The sequence below is a fragment of the Triticum aestivum genome, chromosome 6B (assembly GCF_018294505.1).
Source record: "Triticum aestivum cultivar Chinese Spring chromosome 6B, IWGSC CS RefSeq v2.1, whole genome shotgun sequence".
Lineage (NCBI taxonomy): Eukaryota > Viridiplantae > Streptophyta > Magnoliopsida > Poales > Poaceae > Triticum > Triticum aestivum.
The window spans coordinates 430,487,865-430,508,161 of NC_057810.1; positions in this window are offsets into that span (position 1 = coordinate 430,487,865).

The following is a 20,297-nucleotide window of genomic DNA, read 5'->3' on the forward strand; positions in this document are numbered from 1 at the left end:
AGGGTTTTTAGTCCATAGGACGAACAACAATCATACCATAGGCTAGCTTCTAGGGTTTAGCCTCCTTGATCTCGTGGTAGATCTACTCTTGTACTACCCATATCATCAATATCAATCAAGCAGGAGTAGGGTTTTACCTCCATCGGGAGGGCCCGAACCTGGGTAAAAACATCGTGTCCCTTGTCTCCGGTTACCATCCGCCTATACGCACAGTTCGGGACCCCCTACCCGAGATCCGCCGGTTTTGACACCGACATTGGTGCTTTCATTGAGAGTTCCTTTGTGTCGTCGCTCATAGGCCCGATGGCTTCTTCGATCATCAACAATGACACAGTCCAGGGGGAGACTTTTCTCCCCGGACAGATCTTCGTATTCGGCGGCTTTGCACTGCGGGCCAATTCGCTTGGCCATCTAGAGCAGATCGAAAGCTACGCCCCTGGCCATCAGGTCAGATTTGGAAGTTTGAATTATATGGCCGACATCCGCGGAGACTTGATCTTCGACGGATTCGAGCCATAGCCGAGCGCGCCGCACTGTCATGATGGGCATGATTTAGCTCTGCTGCCGGACAGTGCCCTGGAGGCCGCACGAGAGTCCGCTCCGACCCTTAACTCGGAGCCGACTGCGCCGATCGAGGATGGGTGGCTAGACACCGCCTCGGGGGCTGCTACCTCTACGGCGATGGAGCCGAATACCGACCCTGTCCCTTGCGAAGCTCGTGACTCCGAGGTGCCGGACTCCGAACCTCCCGCGCCCCTACCAACCGAATCTGATTGGGCGCCGATCATGGAGTTCACCGCTGCGGACATCTTTCAGCACTCGCCTTTTGGCGACATCCTGAATTCGCTAAAGTATCTCTCTTTATCAGGAGAGCCCTGGCCGGATCATGGTCAGGACGGTTGGGATGCGGACGACGAAGAAATTCAAAGCCCACCCACCACCCACTTTGGAGCCACTGTCGACGACCTAACCAACATGCTAGACTTCGACTCCGAAGACATCGACGGTATGGACGACGATGCCGGAGATGACCAAGAACCAGCGCCTACAGGGCACTGGAAAGCCACCTCGTCATACGACATATACATGGTGGACATCCGGAAGGATGGGAATGGTGATGGAACAGCGAAGGAAGACCCCTCCAAGAAACAGCCTAAGCGCCAGCGTCAGCGGTGCTGCTCTAAATCCCGCCACAGCAAGAATGGAGATTCCGGCACCGGAGACAATAACACCTCGGACAGTGCCGAAGACAACCCCCTCCAACAAGATTCAGCACAGGAGGATGGAGAAGCCATCCCTCATGAGAGAGCGGCGGACAAAGAGGTAGAGGACGACAATTATATGCCTCCCTCCGGAGACGAGGCAAGCCTCGACGACGACGAATTCGTCGTGCCTGAGGATCCCATCGAACAAGAGCGTTTTAAATGCAGGCTCATGGCCATGGCAAGCAGCCTCAAGAAAAAGCAGCAACAACTTAGAGCTGATCAAGATTTGCTAACCGACAGATGGACCGAAGTCCTTGCGGCCGAAGAGTACGAACTCGAACGCCCCTCCAAAAGCTACCCCAAACGCAAGCTGCTGCCCTGATTAGAGGAGGAAGCATATAAACCTACATCACCAGCGCACAATACGGCCGACCGGCCACCTCGTGGCCGCGACAGAGAGGCCTCTAGGCCCTCCACTAAAGTCGTACCCCGGCATCGCTCGAAAAGTACAAAGCCATGGGGGAATGCGCCAGACTTGCGAGACATATTGGAGGATAAGGCAAGACAATCAAGATCGATCTACGGATCGCATGGGCACCCCACGATATGCGACGACAACCGTCGCGCCGGATACAGCAATTCCGGCCGGGCCGAACACAGTAGACAAAGCTCGCTTGAGCTACGCCGTGATATAGCCCAATACAGAGGCACCGCACACCCACTATGCTTCACAGATGAAGTAATGGATCATCAAATCCCCGAAGGGTTCAAACCCGTGAACATTGAATCCTACGATGGCACAACAGACCCTGCGGTTTGGATCGAAGACTATCTCCTTCATATCCACATGGCCCGCGGGGATGATCTTCACGCCATCAAATACCTCCCACTCAAGCTTAAAGGCCCAGCTCGACATTGGCTTAACAGCTTGCCAGCAGAATCAATTGGGTGTTGGGAGGACCTGGAAGCCGCATTCCTTGATAACTTCCAGGGCACATATGTGCGACCACTAGACGCTGATGACCTAAGCCACATAATTCAGCAGCCAGACGAGTCGGCCAGACAATTCTGGACTCGATTCTTAACCAAGAAAAATCAAATCATCGACTGTCCGGATGCAGAGGCCCTTGGAGCCTTCAAACATAACATCCGCGACGAGTGGCTTGCCCGTCACCTAGGACAGGAAAAGCCGAAATCCATGGCAGCCCTCACATCACTCATGACCCGCTTCTGTGCGGGAGAGGACAGCTGGCCAGCCCGCAGTAACAACCTCACCAAAAATTCTGGTAGTCCGGATACCAAGGACAACAATGGCAGGTCGCGTCGCAATAAGCACAAACGCCGCATTAACAACGATAATACTGAAGATACGGCAGTCAACACCGGATTCAGAGGCTCTAAACCCGGTCAGCGGAAAAAGCCATTCAAAAGAACTACTCCGGGCCCGTCCAATTTGGACCGGATACTCGATCGCTCGTGCCAAATACACGGCACCCTCGAAAAGCTAGCTAATCGCACCAACAGGGATTGTTGGGTATTCAAGCAGGCAGGCAAGTTAATTGCCGAAAACAATGACAAGGGGCTGCATAGCGATGACGAGGAAGAGACCCGGCTGCCAAATAATAGAGGACAAAAGGGTTTCCCCCCACAAGTACGGACGATGAACATGATATACGCAACCCACATACCCAAAAGGGAGCGGAAGCATGCACTCAGGGACGTATACGCGATGGAGCCAGTCGCCCCAAAGTTCAATCCGTGGTCCTCCTGCCCGATCACTTTTGATCGAAGGGACCATCCCACCAACATCCGCCATGGCGGATTCGCCGCATTGGTTTTAGACCCAATCGTTGATGGGTTTCACCTCACTAGAGTCCTGATGGACGGCGGCAGAAGCCTGAACCTGCTTTATCAGGATACAGTGTGCAAGATGGGCATAGATCCCTCAAGGATTAAACCCACAAAGACGACCTTCAAAGGCATCATACCAGGTGTAGAGGCCAATTGCACAGGCTCAGTTACACTTGAAGTGGTCTTCGGATCCCCGGATAACTTCCGAAGTGAGGAGTTAATCTTCGACATAGTCCCGTTCCATAGCGGCTATCATGCACTGCTCGGACGAACCGCGTTTGCAAAGTTCAATGCGGTGCCGCACTACACATACCTCAAGCTCAAGATGCCAGGCCCTCGAGGAGTCATCATGGTCAACGAAAACACTGAATGCTCTCTCCAAACGGAGGAGCATACAGCGGCTCTCGCGGCAGAAGTGCAGAGCAGCCTCTTAAGGCAATTCTCGAGTCCGGACGCTAAGCGACCGGACACCATCAAGCGCGCCCTGAGTAACCTACAACAAGACCACCTGGCACGTTCCGAGCACGCGTAGCAATGCGGCCCCAACCCCAGCCCTTGCAAAATTGCAAAACCAGTACTCCGCGTACATCACTACGCTCTGGAAATACCATGGGCAAAGGGGGAGGGGCACGACCACAGCAGGCCCAGAGTGCGGCTCAACCACACCGGGGGCTCCCAAATGGGTCATCATTTTCTTTTCTCTTCTTTTTTTCTCTCTTATCCTCAAGACTCCGTTTACCAGAAGCCCTGTCCGGCAGTAGACCCGCCGAACTCACGATACAACAGCCAGGGAAGCAGAAAAGCTACGACGAGTATCCAGGTGGTCTCCATTACGAGCATTATACCTGTTTTATACACCATTCCGCAGCCTACCCCTGAAGGGGGACATGTTAAATAGTCCCACCCCTTGCTTATTGCACTATTTGTATCGTTCTGCATTCATGGCAGTATTTTTTGAATAAACAATGCATCGCTTTTTGCCTACCATTGCATTCTTTTTTTACACATATGTTCACCTATGACATGTTGCATCCGTACACTTTGGTACGGCTAACTACACCAGGGGCTTAAGTTCCCCATATTATGGTGTGATAAGTCCGAACACTTTCACAAGTGTGGCACCCCGAACTTATAGCATTATATGCATCGGCTCCGAATCATGTCTTGGGTCAATAGTTGGGTTTGCCCGGCTCCCATGTTTTGGTACCTTACGTTCCGTTATATGGGCTAAGGTAGCGCTGGAAGAACCACTGCGATTGTGCCCCAGTTGAGCTGGGTGAGCACCTCGGTGGAGAAAGCTAAAACTGACTGTCATGATAAGGCGAGAGCCGGTCGCTGTTCGAGAGGTTTTTTTCGAGTCCCTAAAGACTTATGCCGCTTAGAGAGAAGAACCGGCTTTGTCCGGCCCAGGCGTGGATAGCGCCCCGAATTCGGACTTCCGAACACTAGGGGCTTCGCCGAAATTTAAAATTATAGAATTCTATGGCTAAGTGAGAGTGTTCAAGCATTATAAGTCCGGTTGCCTCGTTCGCTGTGTTGAGCGCCTCCCTAGAAGGACCCAAAAATGGGAACAAGAGCGCTCAAGTTTATCCCGAACACCCCAACACTCGTGGCATGGGGGCTGAAGCCAACGACTTGCCATCTCTCAGATTTAATAAACGGCCGCACAGAAGGTAATATTTTAAATTAACAAGCGTTGCTTAGCGCATATGAACAAAGTTTTCAGAGCACAGGATAACAAAATGTGAGTCTACTCAAAAATTACATCTTTGGAGCATTCACCCGCAATAATGCGGGCACCCTTCAGGACACCCTTATAATACATCTCGGGCATGCGATACTCCTTGCCCGGCGGTGGCGCGTCCGTCACAAGCTTCTCGGCGTCCATCTTGCCCCAATGCACCTTAGCACGGGCAAGGGCCCGACGGGCACCTTCAATGCAGGCGGAGTGCTTGATGACTTCAACCCATGGACAAGCATCCACCAGCCGCCGCACCAGGCCGAAGTAGCTCCCAGGCATGGCCTCTTTGGGCCACAGCCGAACTATGAGGTCCTTCATGGCCTATTCGGCCACCTTGTGGAGCTCGACCAGCTGCTTCAGCTAGTCGCTCAGGGGCACCGGATGTCCGGCCTCAGCATACTGAGACGAGAACACCTTCTCCGTCGAGCTCCCCTCCTCGGCTCTGTAGAAAGCGGCAGCATCGGACAAGCTACAGGGCAGATCTGCGAACGCTCCTGGAGAGCTCCGAATTTGGGTAAGTAACAGGTAATTCACTTTTACATGCTTGCTTTGCATGAAGAATTCCTTACCCGCCGCTATCTTCTTTAATGCCTTGATCTCTTGGAGGGCCTTTTGGGCTTCGGCCTTAGCGGCTTTGGAACTCTCAAGAGCCGACGCAAGCTCGGACTCTCGAGTCTTCGAGTCACGCTCCAAACTCTCGTGTTTTTCCACGAGAGCCTGGAGCTCTTGCCGCACCTCCGCCACCAGCGCCTCCTGCTTCTCTCGCTCGGCGTGTTCCGCGGCCGCATTGCGTTCCGCCGCGGACACTGCCTCCTTCAGGGTCGCTACCTCGTTCGTAGCCCCTGGAGTACCCACGTTATTCTTATCAGTTTTTCTTGCAACCAAATCCTTTTCTATAAGGTACAACTTTAATAAGGTGTTACTCACCTTCCTTGTCCTCAAGCTGCTTCTTGGCACAGCCGAGCTCGATCTCGGACCGCTCGAGGCTCTGCTTCACAGAATTGACCTCCGCAGTCAGTGCGGCAGAGGTCAGCAGCGCAGCCTGCATTCCCACATTGACATATTTTTGTTAGACTCCTGCATATATCTTTTTAGATCCTCAGTCCGGCTTTTCTTTCCGTACACCGAACCGAGCATCAGGGGCTACTGTCTATGCGGTACTATTTTACATATCTTAAAAATTCTTACCTCAAAGCGTGTTAGAAGGCTGCTGCAGGCTTCGGTCAGCCCGCTTTTGGCGAGTTGAACCTTCTGAATCACCGCACTCATGACAGTGCCGTGTTCCTCGTCGATGGAAGCGCTGTTGAGCGCCTCCAGCAAGTTATCCGGCGCCTCTGGTTGGACGGAGGCCGCTGGCGTCACAGTCTTGCCCTTCTTACGAAGGGGCCGCCCGCCGGACTCCGGAACCACCAAAGGTTCCGGTGCGGAGTCTGGTCCAAAGTCCGGGAGGTCGCCCTGCGTCACCTCCGGAGCCTCCTCCTCCTGGTGGGTCCCCTTCTGGGATCCCACCTTGGCGTCGTTGGCGTCACGGGGGGAGGAGGCGGTCGGAAGTGAAGCGCTATTCACATCCGACGAACCGAAGGACCCGCTCGATGAAGCGGGAAGATCGTCCTTGGGCGGACTACAGGGTTGTATGCGGCGTTAGAAGACACTATGCGACAAAAAAAATTATGAGTTATTCAGGAGTCCGGACACTTACGATCTTGCCAGGGGCTTGGCCCTCGAGGGCCACTCCTCGTCGCTATCGTCGGCGTTGGTGGAACAGTCCGGGGGAAGCGTCCTCCCTTTCTTGGACCCTTCGGCCTCCCCCGTTGGGGAAGCCTTCCTCTTCTTCTCTCCCCCCACTGGGGGAGAGGCTTCTTTCTTCTCCTCCTCGTCTTCATGGGAGGAGTCCGCCTCGGAGTCATCGGATGATGAATCCGATAACACCTGGCACCGGGAACTCCTCCGGGTTCCCATGGCCTTCTTCTTGGCCTTCTTCTCCGGCACCACGTAAGGCGCCGGGACCAGCGGCCCTATCAAATGGGCATCCGCTGGGTCTTCTGGAAGGGGAGCCGGATAGTTAACCTGTCCGGACGTCTTCTGCCAAGCCTGTTAAAGGTATGAGGAGTTTAGATCCCACATAGAGTCAAACTATGAAAAGCAAGTATCCCATAAAGGATAATATAGCTTACCTTGCCAGCCGGACGCTGCGAGCTGAATCCGCGATCTTCGGTAGCGGATGCGGGAGCCTCGACGCCCTTGAACAGCACCCTCCAGGCCTCTTCGTACGTAGTGTCAAAGAGCCCGCTCAAAGTCTGGTGTTGTGCCGGATCGAACTCCCACAAGTTGAAGTCCCGCTGCTGGCAGGGGAGAATCCGGCGGATGAGCATGACCTGGATTACGTTGACAAGCTTGAGCTTCTTGTTCACTAGGGTTTGGAGATAGGATTGGAGTCCGGTCAGCTCTTCCGAATCGCCCCACAACAGACCCTTCTCTTTCCAGGAGGTGAGCCGCGTGGGGATGCCAGATCTGAATGGGGGCCGCTGCCCATTCGGGGTCACGCGGCTCGGTGATGTAGAACCATCCCGATTGCCACCCTTTGATGGTTCCCACGAAGGAGCCCTCGAGCCAGGTGACGTTGGGCATCTTGCCCACCATGGCGCCTCCGCATTCCGCTTGGCTGCCCCCCACTACCTTCGGCTTGACATTAAAAGTCTTTAGCCATAAGCTGAAGTGGGGCTGGATGCAGAGGAAGGCCTCGCACACGACGATAAACGCCGAGATGTTGAGGATAAAATTTGGGGCCAGATCATGGAAGTCCAGGCCATAGTAGAACATGATCCCCCGGACAAAGGGGTGGAGTGGGAAGCCCAGTCCGCGGAGGAAATGGGGAAGGAATACCACCCTCTCATGGGGCCCGGGGGTGTGGATGAGCTGCCCCTCGTCGGGGAGCCGGTGCGTCATATCGCTGGACAAATATCCGGCCTTGCGCAGCTTCTTGATGTGCCCCTCCGTGACGGAGGAGGCCATCCACTTGCCTCCCGCTCCGGACATGGTTGGAGAAGGTTGAGGTGAGATGTGCGGACTTGGGCGCTGGAGCTCGAGTGCGCGGAGATGGATAAGCAAAGGAGGAAGAAGGTGTAGGTAAAGAGGTGGATCCTTATCCCCTTATATATGGGCGGACGAAACTATGCATCCCCACCAGCCCGATAAAACTCGCTAATCTACCAAGCGCCGCAATCAATGGCGCGGTTGGGTTACCCACGTCCATATTGATGAGAATCCCGGAATAAGGGGACACGATCTCTGCTTTGATAAGACGTGCCAAGGAAACCGCTTTGCTAAACGCGCTGAAGTGGAACAATAAAAACAATTCGAGTAAAGGCTTGGCCGTGGTGTGACGTCATATCATGAAATACGTCAGTAGATCAAACTTGTGTGAATATTATTCTCTCTGCGGTGGAATGTGGTATTTATTTTGCAGAGCCGGACACTATCCTGGTGTTCACAATCTTCTATGAATTATTCAGAGGAGGAACCCGCCTTGCAATGCCGAAGACAATATGCGCGCCGGACTCGTCGTCATTGAAGCCTGGTTCAGGGGCTACTGAGGGAGTCCTGGACTAGGGGGTGTCCGGATAGCCGAACTATCATCATTGGCCGGACTCCAAGACTATGAAGATACAAGATTGAAGACTTCGTCCCGTGTCCGGATGGGACTTTCCTTGGCGTGGAAGGCAAGCTTGGCAATACGGATATGTGGATCTCCTACCATTGTAACCGACTTTGTGTAACCCTAGCCCTCTCCGGTGTCTATATAAAACGGAGGGTTTTTAGTCCATAGGATGAACAACAATCATACCATAGGCTAGCTTCTAGGGTTTAGCCTCCTTGATCTCGTGGTAGATCTACTCTTGTACTACCCATATCATCAATATCAATCAAGCAGGAGTAGGGTTTTACCTCCATCGAGAGGGCCCGAACCTGGGTAAAAACATCGTGTGCCTTATCTCCTGTTACCATCCGCCTAGACGCACAGTTAGGGACCCCCTACCAGAGATCCGCCAGTTTTGACACCGACAAGCATCCCCAAGCTTGAGTTTTGTGTCTCCTTAATTCCTCTCATATCATGGTTTCTCTTTTTATCAAAAGCAATGAACGAAAACGAAAGAGGGGATGCCTTCCGGGGCATCCCCAAGCTTAGGCTCTTGGTTGTCCTTCAATATTACCTTGGGGTGCCTCGGGCATCCCAAGCTTAGGCTCTTGCCACTCCTTATTCCATAGTCCATCGAATCTTTACCCAAAACTTGAAAACTTCACAACACAAAACTCAACAGGAAATCTTATAAGCTCCGTTAGTGAAAGAAAACAAAACCACCACATTGGTACTGTAATTAACTCATTCTAAATTCATATTGGTGTAATATCTACTGTACTCCAACTTATCTATGGTTCATACCCTCTGATACTACTCGTAGATTCATCAACATAAGCAAACAACACATAGAAAACAGAATCTGTCAAAAACAGAACAGTTTGTAGTAATCTGTAACAAACGTATACTTCTGGAACTCCAAAAATCCTACCAAATTAGGAAGTCCTAAGAAATTTGTGTACCAATCCAGAGAAAAAAGAATTAGATCATAAGCACGTTTCTGTGAAATAACAAAACTAATTTACTGGGTGCAAAAGTTTCTGATTTTCAGCAGGATCAACACAACTATCACCGTAAGCCATCCTAAAGGTCTTACTTGGCACTTTATTGAAACAAAAGCTATAAAACATGATTACTACAGTAGCATAATCATGTGAACACACAAAAACAGTAAGGATAAGTATTTGGTTGTCTCCCAACAAGCGCTTTTCTTTTATGCCTTTCTAGCTAGGCATGATGATGACAATGATGCTCACATAAAAGATAAGAATTGAAACATAACGGGAGCATCATGAAGCATATGACTAGCACTTTTAAGTCTAACCCACTTCCTATGCATAGGGACTTTTGAGCAAACAACCTATGGGAACGATAAACAACTAGCATAGGAAGGTAAAACAAGCATAGCTTCAAAACTTGAGGCACATAGAGAGGAAACTTGATATTATTGCAATTCCTACAAGCATATGTTCCTCCCTCATAATAATTTTCAGTAGCATCATGAATGAATTCAACAATGTAACCAGCACCTAAAGCATTCTTTTCATGATCTACTGGCATAGAAAATTTCCTACTCTCCTCATAAGCAAAATTCTTCTCATGAATAGTAGTGGGAGCAAACTCAACAAAATAACTATCCTATGATTTAAAATTAGGATCAAGATGACAAGTTTCATGGTTATCATTATTCTTTAAAGCATACGTGTCATCACAATAATCATCGTAGATAGGAGGCATGCTTTCATCATAGTAAATTTTCTCATCAAAGCTTGGGGGACAAAAAATATCATCTTCATCAAACATAGCTTCCCCAAGCTTGTGGCTTTGCATATCATTAGCATCATGGATATTCAAGGAATTCATACTAACAACATTGCAATCATGCTCATAATTCACATATTTTATGCCAAGCATTCTATGTAATTCTTCTTCTAGTACTTGAGCACAATTTTCCTTCCCATCATTTTCACGAAAGATATTAAAAAGACGAAGCGTATGAGACAAACTTAATTCCATTTTTTGTAGTTTTCTTTTATAAACTAAACTAGTGATAAAAACAAGAAACAAAAAGATTCGATTGCAAGATCTAAAGATATACCTTCAAGCGCTAACCTCCCCGGCAACGGCGCCAGAAAAGAGCTTGATGTTTACTACACAACCTTCTTCTTGTAGATATTGTTGGGCCTACAAGTGCACAGGCTTGTAGGACAGTAGCAAATTTCCCTCAAGTGGATGACCTAAGGTTTATCAATCCGTAGGAGGCGTAGGATGAAGATGGTCTCTCTCAAGCAACCCTGCAACCAAATAACAAAGAATCTCTTGTGTCCCCAACACACCCAATACAATGGTAAATTGTATAGGTGCACTAGTTTGGCGAAGAGATGGTGATACAAGTGCAATATGGATGGTAGATATAGGTATTTGTAATCTGAAATAATAAAAACAGCAAGGTAACTAATGATAAAAGTGAGCGTAAACGGTGTTGCAATGATAGGAAACAAGGCCTAGGGTTTATACTTTCACTAGTGCAAGTTCTCTCAACAATAATAACATAGATAGATCATATAACAAGCCCTCAATATGCAACAAAGAGTCACTCTGAAGCCACTAATAGCGAAGAACAAACGTAGAGATTATGGTAGGGTACGAAACCACCTCAAAGCTATTCTTTCAGATCAATCTATAAAATAGTTCGTACTGGAATAACACCTTAAGACACAAATCAACCAAAACCTTAATGTCACCTTGATACTCCATTGTCACCTCAAGTATCCGTGGGCATGATTATATGATATGCATCACACAATCTCAGATTCATCCAACCAACACAAAGTACTTCAAAGAGTGCCCCAAAGTTTCTATCGGAGAGTCAAGAACATGTGCCAAGCCCTATGCATAGGTTCCCAATGTCACGAAACCCGCAAGTTGATCACCAAAACATACATCAAGTGGCACATGATATCCCATTGTCACCACAGATAATCACGGCAAGGCATACATCAAGTGTTCTCATAAAAGACTCAATCCGAAAAGATAACTTCAAAGGGGAAACTCAATTCATCACAAGAGAGTAGAGGGGGAGAAACATCATAAGATCCAACTACAATAGCAAAGCTCGGGATACATCAAGATTGTGCCATAGAGGGAGCACGAGAGAGAACACGAGAGAGAGAGAGAGAGAGAGAGATCAAACACATAGCTACTCGTACATACCCTCAGCCCCAAGGGTGAACTACTCCCTCCTTGTCATGGATAGCATCGGGATGATGAAGATGGCCACCGGTGATGGGTTCCTCCTCCGGCAGGGCACCGGAAAGGGCTCCCGAGAGGTTTTTGGTGGCTACAGAGGCTTGCGGCGGCGGAACTCCCGATCTATCTTCTGTTTTGGAAGTTTTTGGGTACGTAGGTATATATGGGTGCAGGGAGTACGTCGGTGGAGCTACGGGGGCCCCACAAGGCAGGGGGCGTGCCCTAGGGGGGTGGGCATGCCCCCCACCCTCGTGAGCACCTCCCGTATCTTCTGGTGTGGAGTCCAAGTCTATCAGGTGGGTTTCCTTCCAAAAATAACTTCTCCAGTTGATTTCGTTCCGTTTTGACTCCGTCTGATATTCCTTTTCCTCGAAACACTGAAATATGCATAAACAAGCAAATCTGGGCTGGGCCTCCGATTAATAGGTTAGTCCCAAAATAATATAAAAGTGGATAATAAAGACCAATATTGCCCAAAACAGTAGATAATATAGCATGGAGCAATCAAAAATCATAGATACGTTGGAGACGTATCAGAGGGGGCTGGCCAAGGGGAGGAGGCGCGCCCTAGGGGGGAGTCCTACTCCCATCGGGAGTAGGACTCCTCTCTTTCCTATTTGGAGAGGGAGAGGGAAGGAAGAGGAAGGAGGGAGGAAGGAAAGGGGGGGCCGGCCCTCCTCCCAATTCGGATTGGGCTCGGGGGGGGGGGGGCGCCCCCTCCCTTGCTCCTTTCCCCTCCTTTCCACTAAAGCCCATTAAGACCCATATACCTACCAGGGGGTTCTGATAACCTCCCGGAGCTCTGGTATTGTCCCAATCTCACCCGGAACCTTTCTGGTGTCCAAATATAGTCGTCCAATAAATCGATCTTCATGTCTCGACCATTTTGAGACTCCTCGTCATGTCCGTGATCACATCCGGGACTCCGAACAACCTTCGGTACATCAAAACACATAAACTCATAATATAACTGTCATCTTACTTTAAGCTTGCGGACCCTACGGGTTCGAGAACCATGTAGACATGACCGAGACACGTCTCCGGTCAATAACCAATAGCGGAACCTGGATGCTCATATTGGCTCCTACATATTCTACGAAGATCTTTATCGGTCAAACCGCATAACAACATATGTTGTTCCCTTTGTCATTGGTATGTTACTTGCCCGAGATTCGATCGTCGATATCTCAATACCTAGTTCAATCTCGTTACCGGCAAGTCTCTTTACTCGTTACGTAATGCATCATCCCGTAACTAACTCATTATCTACATTGCTTACAAGGATAGTGATGTGCATTACCGAGAGGGCCCAAAGATACCTCTCCGACAATCGGAGTGACAAATCCTAATCTCGAAATATCTCAACTCAACCAGTACCTTTGGAGACACCTGTAGAGCACCTTTATAATCACCCACTTACATTGTGATGTTTGGTAGCACACAAAGTGTTCCTCCGGTAAGCGGGAGTTGCATAATCTCATAGTCATAGGAACATTTATAAGTCATGAAGAAAGCAATAGAAACATACTAAACGATCAAGTGCTAAGCTAATGAAATGGGTCAAGTCAATCACATCATTCTCCTAATGATGTGATCCCGTTAATCAAATGACAACTCATGTCTATGGTTAGGAAACTTAACCATCTTTGATTCACGAGCTAGTCAAGTAGAGGCATACTAGTGACACTATGTTTGTCTATGTATTCACATATGTACTATGTTTCCGGGTAATACAATTCTAGCATGAATAATAAACATTTATCATGATATGAGGAAACAAATAATAACTTTATTATTGCCTCTAGGGCATATTTCCTTCAGTCTCCCACTTGCACTAGAGTCAATAATCTAGATTACACAGTAATGATTCTAACACCCATGGAGCCTTAGTGTTGATCATGTTTTGCTCGTGGAAGAGGCTTAGTCAATGGGTCTGCAACATTCAGATCCGTATGTATCTTGCAAATCTCTATGTCTCCCACCTGGACTTGGTTCCGAATGGACTTGAAGCGTCTCTTGATGTGCTTGGTTCACTTGTGAAATCTGGATTCCTTTGCCAAGGCAATTGCACCAGTATTGTCACAAAAGATTTTCACTAGACCCGATGCAGTAGGTATGACACCTAGATCGGATATGAACTCCTTCATCCAGACTCCTTCATTTGCTGCTTCCGAAGCAGCTATGTACTCTGCTTCACATGTTGATACCGCTACGACGCTTTGTTTAGAACTGCACCAACTGACAGCTCCATCGTTCAATATAAACACGTATCCTGTTTGCGATTTAGAATCGTCCGGATCAGTGTCGAAGCTTGCATCGATGTAACCATTTACGACTAGCTCTTTGTCACCTCCATAAACGAGAAACATATCCTTAGTCCTTTTCGGGTATTTCAGGATGTTCTTGACCGCTGTCCAGTGATCCACTCCTGGATTACTTTGGTACCTCCCTGCTAAACTAATAGCAAGGCACACATCAGGTCTGGTACACAGCATTGCATACATGATAGAGCCTATGGCTGAAGCATAGGGAACTTCTTTCATTTTCTCTCTATCTTCTGCAGTGGTCGGGCATTGATTCTGACTCAATTTCACACCTTGTATTACAGGCAAGAACCCTTTCTTTGCTTGATCCATTTTGAACTTTTTCAAAACTTTATCAAGGTATGTACTTTGTGAAAGTCCAATTAAGCGTCTTGATCTATCTCTATAGATCTTGATGCCCAATATGTAAGCAGCTTCACCGAGGTCTTTCATTGAAAAACTTTTATTCAAGTATCCTTTTATGCTATCCAGAAATTCTATATCATTTCCAATCAATAATATGCCATCCACATATAATATTAGAAATGCTACAGAGCTCCCACTCACTTTCTTGTAAATACAGGCTTCTCCAAAAGTCTGTATAAAACCATATGCTTTGATCACACTATCAAAGCGTTTATTCCAACTCCGAGAGGCTTGCACCAGTCCATAAATGGATCACTGGAGCTTGCACACTTTGTTAGCATCCTTTGGATCGACAAAACCTTCTGGTTGCATCATATACAACTCTTCTTCCAGAAATCCATTCAGGAATGCAGTTTTGACATCCATTTGCCAAATTTCATAATCATAAAATGCGGCAATTGCTAACATGATTCGGACAGACTTAAGCATCGCTACGGGTGAGAAAGTCTCATCGTAGTCAACCCCTTGAACTTGTCGAAAACCTTTCGCAGCAAGTCGAGCTTTGTAGACAGTAACATTACCATCAGCGTCAGTCTTCTTCTTGAAGATCCATTTATTCTCGATGGCTTGCCGATCATCGGGCAATTCAACCAAAGTCCACACTTTGTTCTCATACATGAATCCCATCTCAGATTTCATGGCCTCAAGCCATTTTGCGGAATCTGGGCTCATCATCGCTTCCTCATTGTTCATAGGTTCGCCATGGTCAAGTAACATGACCTCCAGAATAGGGTTATCTTACCACTCTGGTTTGGATCTTACTTTTGTTGACCTACGAGGTTCTGTAGTAACTTGATCTGAAGTTTCATCATTAGCTTCCTCACTTATTGGTGTAGTCGTCATAGGAACCGGTTTCTGTGATGAACTATTTTCCAATAAAGGAGCAGGTATAGTTACCTCATCAAGTTCTACTTTCCTCCCACTCACTTCTTTCGAGAGAAACTCCTTCTCTAGAAAGGATCCATTCTTGGCAACAAATGTCTTGCCTTCGGATATGTGATAGAAGGTGTACCCAACAGTTTCCTTTGGATATCCTATGAAGACGCATTTCTCTGATTTGGGTTCGAGCTTATCGGGTTGAAGCTTTTTCACACAAGCATCGCAGCCCCAAACTTTAAGAAACGACAACTTTGGTTTCTTGCCAAACCACAGCTCATAAGGCGTCGTTTCAACGGATTTTGATGGTGCCCTATTTAACGTGAATGCGGCCGTCTCTAAAGCATAACCCCAAAACGATAGCGGTAAATCAGTAAGAGACATCATAGATCGCACCATATCTAGTAAAGTACGATTACAACGTTCAGACACACCATTACACTGTGGTGTTCCGGGTGGCGTGAGTTGTGAAACTATTCCGCATTGCTTCAAATCTAAAACAAACTCGTAACTCAAATATTCTCCTCCAAGATCAGATCGTAGAAACTTTATTTTCTTGTTACGATGATTTTCAACTTCACTCTAAAATTCTTTGAACTTTTCAAATGTTTCAGACTTATGTTTCATTAAGTAGATATACCCATATCTGCTCAAATCATCTTTGAAGGTGAGAAAATAACGATACCCGCCGCGAGCCTCAACATTCATTGGACCACATACATCAGTATGTATGAGTTCCAACAAATCAGTTCCTCGCTCCATAGTTCCGGAGAACGGCGTTTTAGTCATCTTGCCCATGAGGCATGGTTCGCAAGTACCAAGTGATTCATAATCAAGTGATTCCAAAAGTCCATCAGTATGGAGTTTCTTCATGCGCTTTACACCAATATGACCTAAACGGCAGTGCCACGAATAAGTTGCACTATCATTATCAACTCTGCATCTTTTGGCTTCAACATTATGAATATGTGTATCACTACTATCGAGATTCATCAAAAATAGACCACCCTTTAAGGGTGCATTACCATAAAAAATATTACTCATATAAATAGAACAACCATTATTCTCAAATTTAAATGAATAACCGTCTCGCATCAAAAAAGATCCAGATATAATGTTCACGCTTAACGCTGGCACCAAATAACAATTATTTAGATCTAAAACTAATCGCGAAGGTAGATGTAGAGGTACGTGCTGACAGCGATCACATCGACTTTGGAACCATTTCCCACGCGCATCGTCACCTCGTCCTTAGCCAGTGTCCGCTTAATCCGTAGTCCCTGTTTCGAGTTGCAAATATTAGCAACAGAACCAGTATCAAATACCCAGGTGCTACTGCGAGCTCTGGTAAGGTACACATCAATAACATGTGTATCACATATACCTTTGTTCACCTTGCCATCCTTCTTATCCGCCAAATACTTGGGGCAGTTCCGCTTCCAGTGACGAGTCTGCTTGCAGTAGAAGCACTCAGTCTCAGGCTTAGGTCCAGACTTGGGTTTCTTCTCTTGAGCAGCAACTTGTTTGCTGTTCTTCTTGAAGTTCCCCTTCTTTGTCCCTTTGCCCTTTTTCTTGAAACTGGTGGTCTTATTGACCATCAACACTTGATGGTCCTTCTTGATTTCTACCTCCGCAGCCTTTAGCATTGCGAAGAGCTCGGGAATAGTCTTATTCATCCCTTGCATGTTATAGTTCATCACGAAGCTCTTGTAGCTTAGTGGCAGTGATTGAAGAATTCTGTCAATGACGCTATCATCCGGAAGATTAACTCCCAGTTGAATCAAGTGATTGTTATACCCAGACATTCTGAGTATATGCTCACTGACAGAACTATTCTCCTCCATCTTGCAGCTGTAGAATTTATTGGACACTTCATATCTCTCAATCCGGGCATTTGCTTGAAGTATTAACTTCAACTCCTGGAACATCCCATATGCTCCATGACATTCAAAACGTCGTTGAAGTCCCGGTTCTAAGCCGTAAAGCATGGCACATTGAACTATCGAGTAGTCATCATCTTTGCTCTGCCAGATGTTCATAACATCTGGTGTTGCTCCTGCAGCAGGTTTGGCACCTAGCGCTGCTTCCAAGACGTTATTCTTCTGTGCAGCAATGAGGATAATCCTCAAGTTACGGACCCAGTCCGTGTAATTGATACCATCATCTTTCAACTTTGCTTTCTCAAGGAACGCATTAAAATTCAACGGAACAACAGCACGAGCCATCTATCTACAACAAACATAGACAAGCAAAATACTATCAGGTACTAAGTTCATGGTAAATATAAGTTCAATTAATCATATTACTTAAGAACTCCCACTTAGATAGACATCCCTCTAATCATCTAAGTGATCACGTGATCCAAATCAACTAAACCATAACTGATCATCACGTGAAATGGAGTAGTTTTCAATGGTGAACATCACTATGTTGATCATATCTACTATATGATTCATGCTCAACCTTTCGGTCTCAGTGTTCCGAGGCCATATCTGCATATGCTAGGCTCGTCAAGTTTAACCTGAGTATTCTGCGTGTGCAAAACAGGCTTGCACCCGTTGTAGATGGACGTAGAGCTTATCACACCCGATCATCACGTGGTGTCTGGGCACGACGAACTTTGGCAACGGTGCATACTCAGGGAGAACACTTTTATCTTGAAATTTATTGAGAGATCATCTTATAATGCTACCTTCAATCAAAGCAAGATAAGATGCATAAAAGGATAAACATCACATGCAATCAATATAAGTGATATCATATGGCCATCATCATCTTGTGCTTGTGATCTCCATCTCCGAAGCACCGTCATGATCACCATCGTCACCGGCGCGACACCTTGATCTCCATCGTAGCATCATTGTCATCTCGCCAACTATTGCTTCTACGACTATCGCTACCGCTTAGTGATAAAGTAAAGCAATTACAGGGCGATTGCATTGCATACAATAAAGCGACAACCATATGGCTCCTGCCAGTTGCCGATAACTCGGTTACAAAACATGATCATTTCATACAATAAAATATAGCATCACGTCTTGACCATATCACATCACAACATGCCCTGCAAAAACAAGTTAGACGTCCTCTACTTTGTTGTTGCAAGTTTTACGTGGCTGCTACGGGCTTAGCAAGAACCGTTCTTACCTACGCATTAAAACCACAACAATAGTTTGTGAAGTTAATGTTGTTTTAATCTTCTCAACGACCGGGCGTAGCCACACTCGGTTCAACTAAAGTTGGAGAAACTGACACCCACTAGCCACCTGTGTGCAAAGCACGTCGGTAGAACCAGTCTCGCGTAAGCGTACGCGTAATGTCGGTCCGGGCCGCTTCATCCAACCATACGGCCGGACCAAAGTATGACATGCTGGTAAGCAGTATGACTTGTATTGCCCACAACTTACTTGTGTTCTACTCGTGCATATAACATCAACGCATAAAACCTAGGCTCGGATGCCACTGTTGGGGAACGTAGTAATTTCAAAAAAAAATCCTACGCACACGCAAGATCATGGTGATGCATAGCAACAGAGGGGAGAGTGTTGTCCACGTACCCTCGTAGACCGAAAGTGGAAGCGTTAGCACAACGCGGTTGATGTAGTTGTACATCTTCACGGCCCGACCGATCAAGCACCGAAAGTACGGCACCTCCGAGTTCTTGCACACGTTCAGCTTGATGACGTCCCTCGAACTCCGATCAGCCGAGTGTCAAGGGAGGGTTCCGTCTACACGACGGCATGGTGACGATGATGATGTTCTACCGTCGCAGGGCTTCGCCTAATCACCGCTATGATATTATCAAGGAGGACTATAGTGGAGGGGGCACCGCACACGGCTAAGAGATCAATGATCAATTGTTGTCTCTATGGGGTGCCCCCTCCCCCGTATATAAAGGAGTGGAGGAGGGGGCCGGCCAAGGGGAGGAGGCACGCCCTAGGGGGGGAATCCTACTCCCAGTGGGAGTAGGACTCCTCCCGTTCCTATTTGGAGAAGGAGAGGGAAGGAAGAGGAAGGAGGGAGGAAGGAAAGGGGGCGGCCCCCCAATTCGGATTGGGCTTGGGGGGTGCGCCCCCTCCCTTGCTCCTTTCCCCTCCTTTCCACTAAAGCCCATTAAGGCCCATATACCTACCGGAGGGTTCCGATAACCTCCCGGAGCTCCGGTATTGTCCCAATCTCACCCGGAACCTTTTCGGTGTCCAAATATAGTCGTCCAATATATCGATCTTCATGTCTCGACCATTTCGAGACTCCTCGTCATATCAGTGATCACATCCGGGACTCCGAATAACCTTCGGTACATCAAAACACATAAACTCATAATATATCTGTCATCTTACTTTAAGCGTGCGGACCCTACGGGTTTGAGAACTATGTAGACATGACCGAGACACGTCTCCAGTCAATAACCAATAGCGGAACCTGGATGCTCATATTGGCTCCTACATATTCCACGAAGATCTTTATCGGTCAAACCGCATAACAACATACGTTGGTCCCTTTGTCATCGGTATGTTACTTGCCCGAGATTCGGTCATCAATATCTCAATACCTAGTTCAATCTCGTTACCGGAAAGTCTCTTTACTCGTTCCGTAATATGTCATCCCGCAACTAACTCATTAGCTACATTGCTTGCAAGGCTTATAGTGATGTGCATTACCGAGAGGGCCCAGAGATACCTCTCCGACAATCGGAGTGACAAATCCTAATCTCGAAATACGTCAACTCAACAAGTACCTTTGGAGACACCTGTAGAGCACCTTTATAATCACCCAGTTACGTTGTGACATTTGGTAGCACACAAAGTGTTCCTCCGGTAAGCAGTAGTTACATAATCTCATAGTCGTAGGAACATGTATAAGTCATGAAGAAAGCAATAGCAACATACTAAACGATCAAGTGCTAAGCTAACGGAATGGGTCAAGTCATTCACATCATTCGCCTAATGATGTGATCCCGTTAATCAAATGACAACTCATGTCTATGGTTAGGAAACTTAACCATCTTT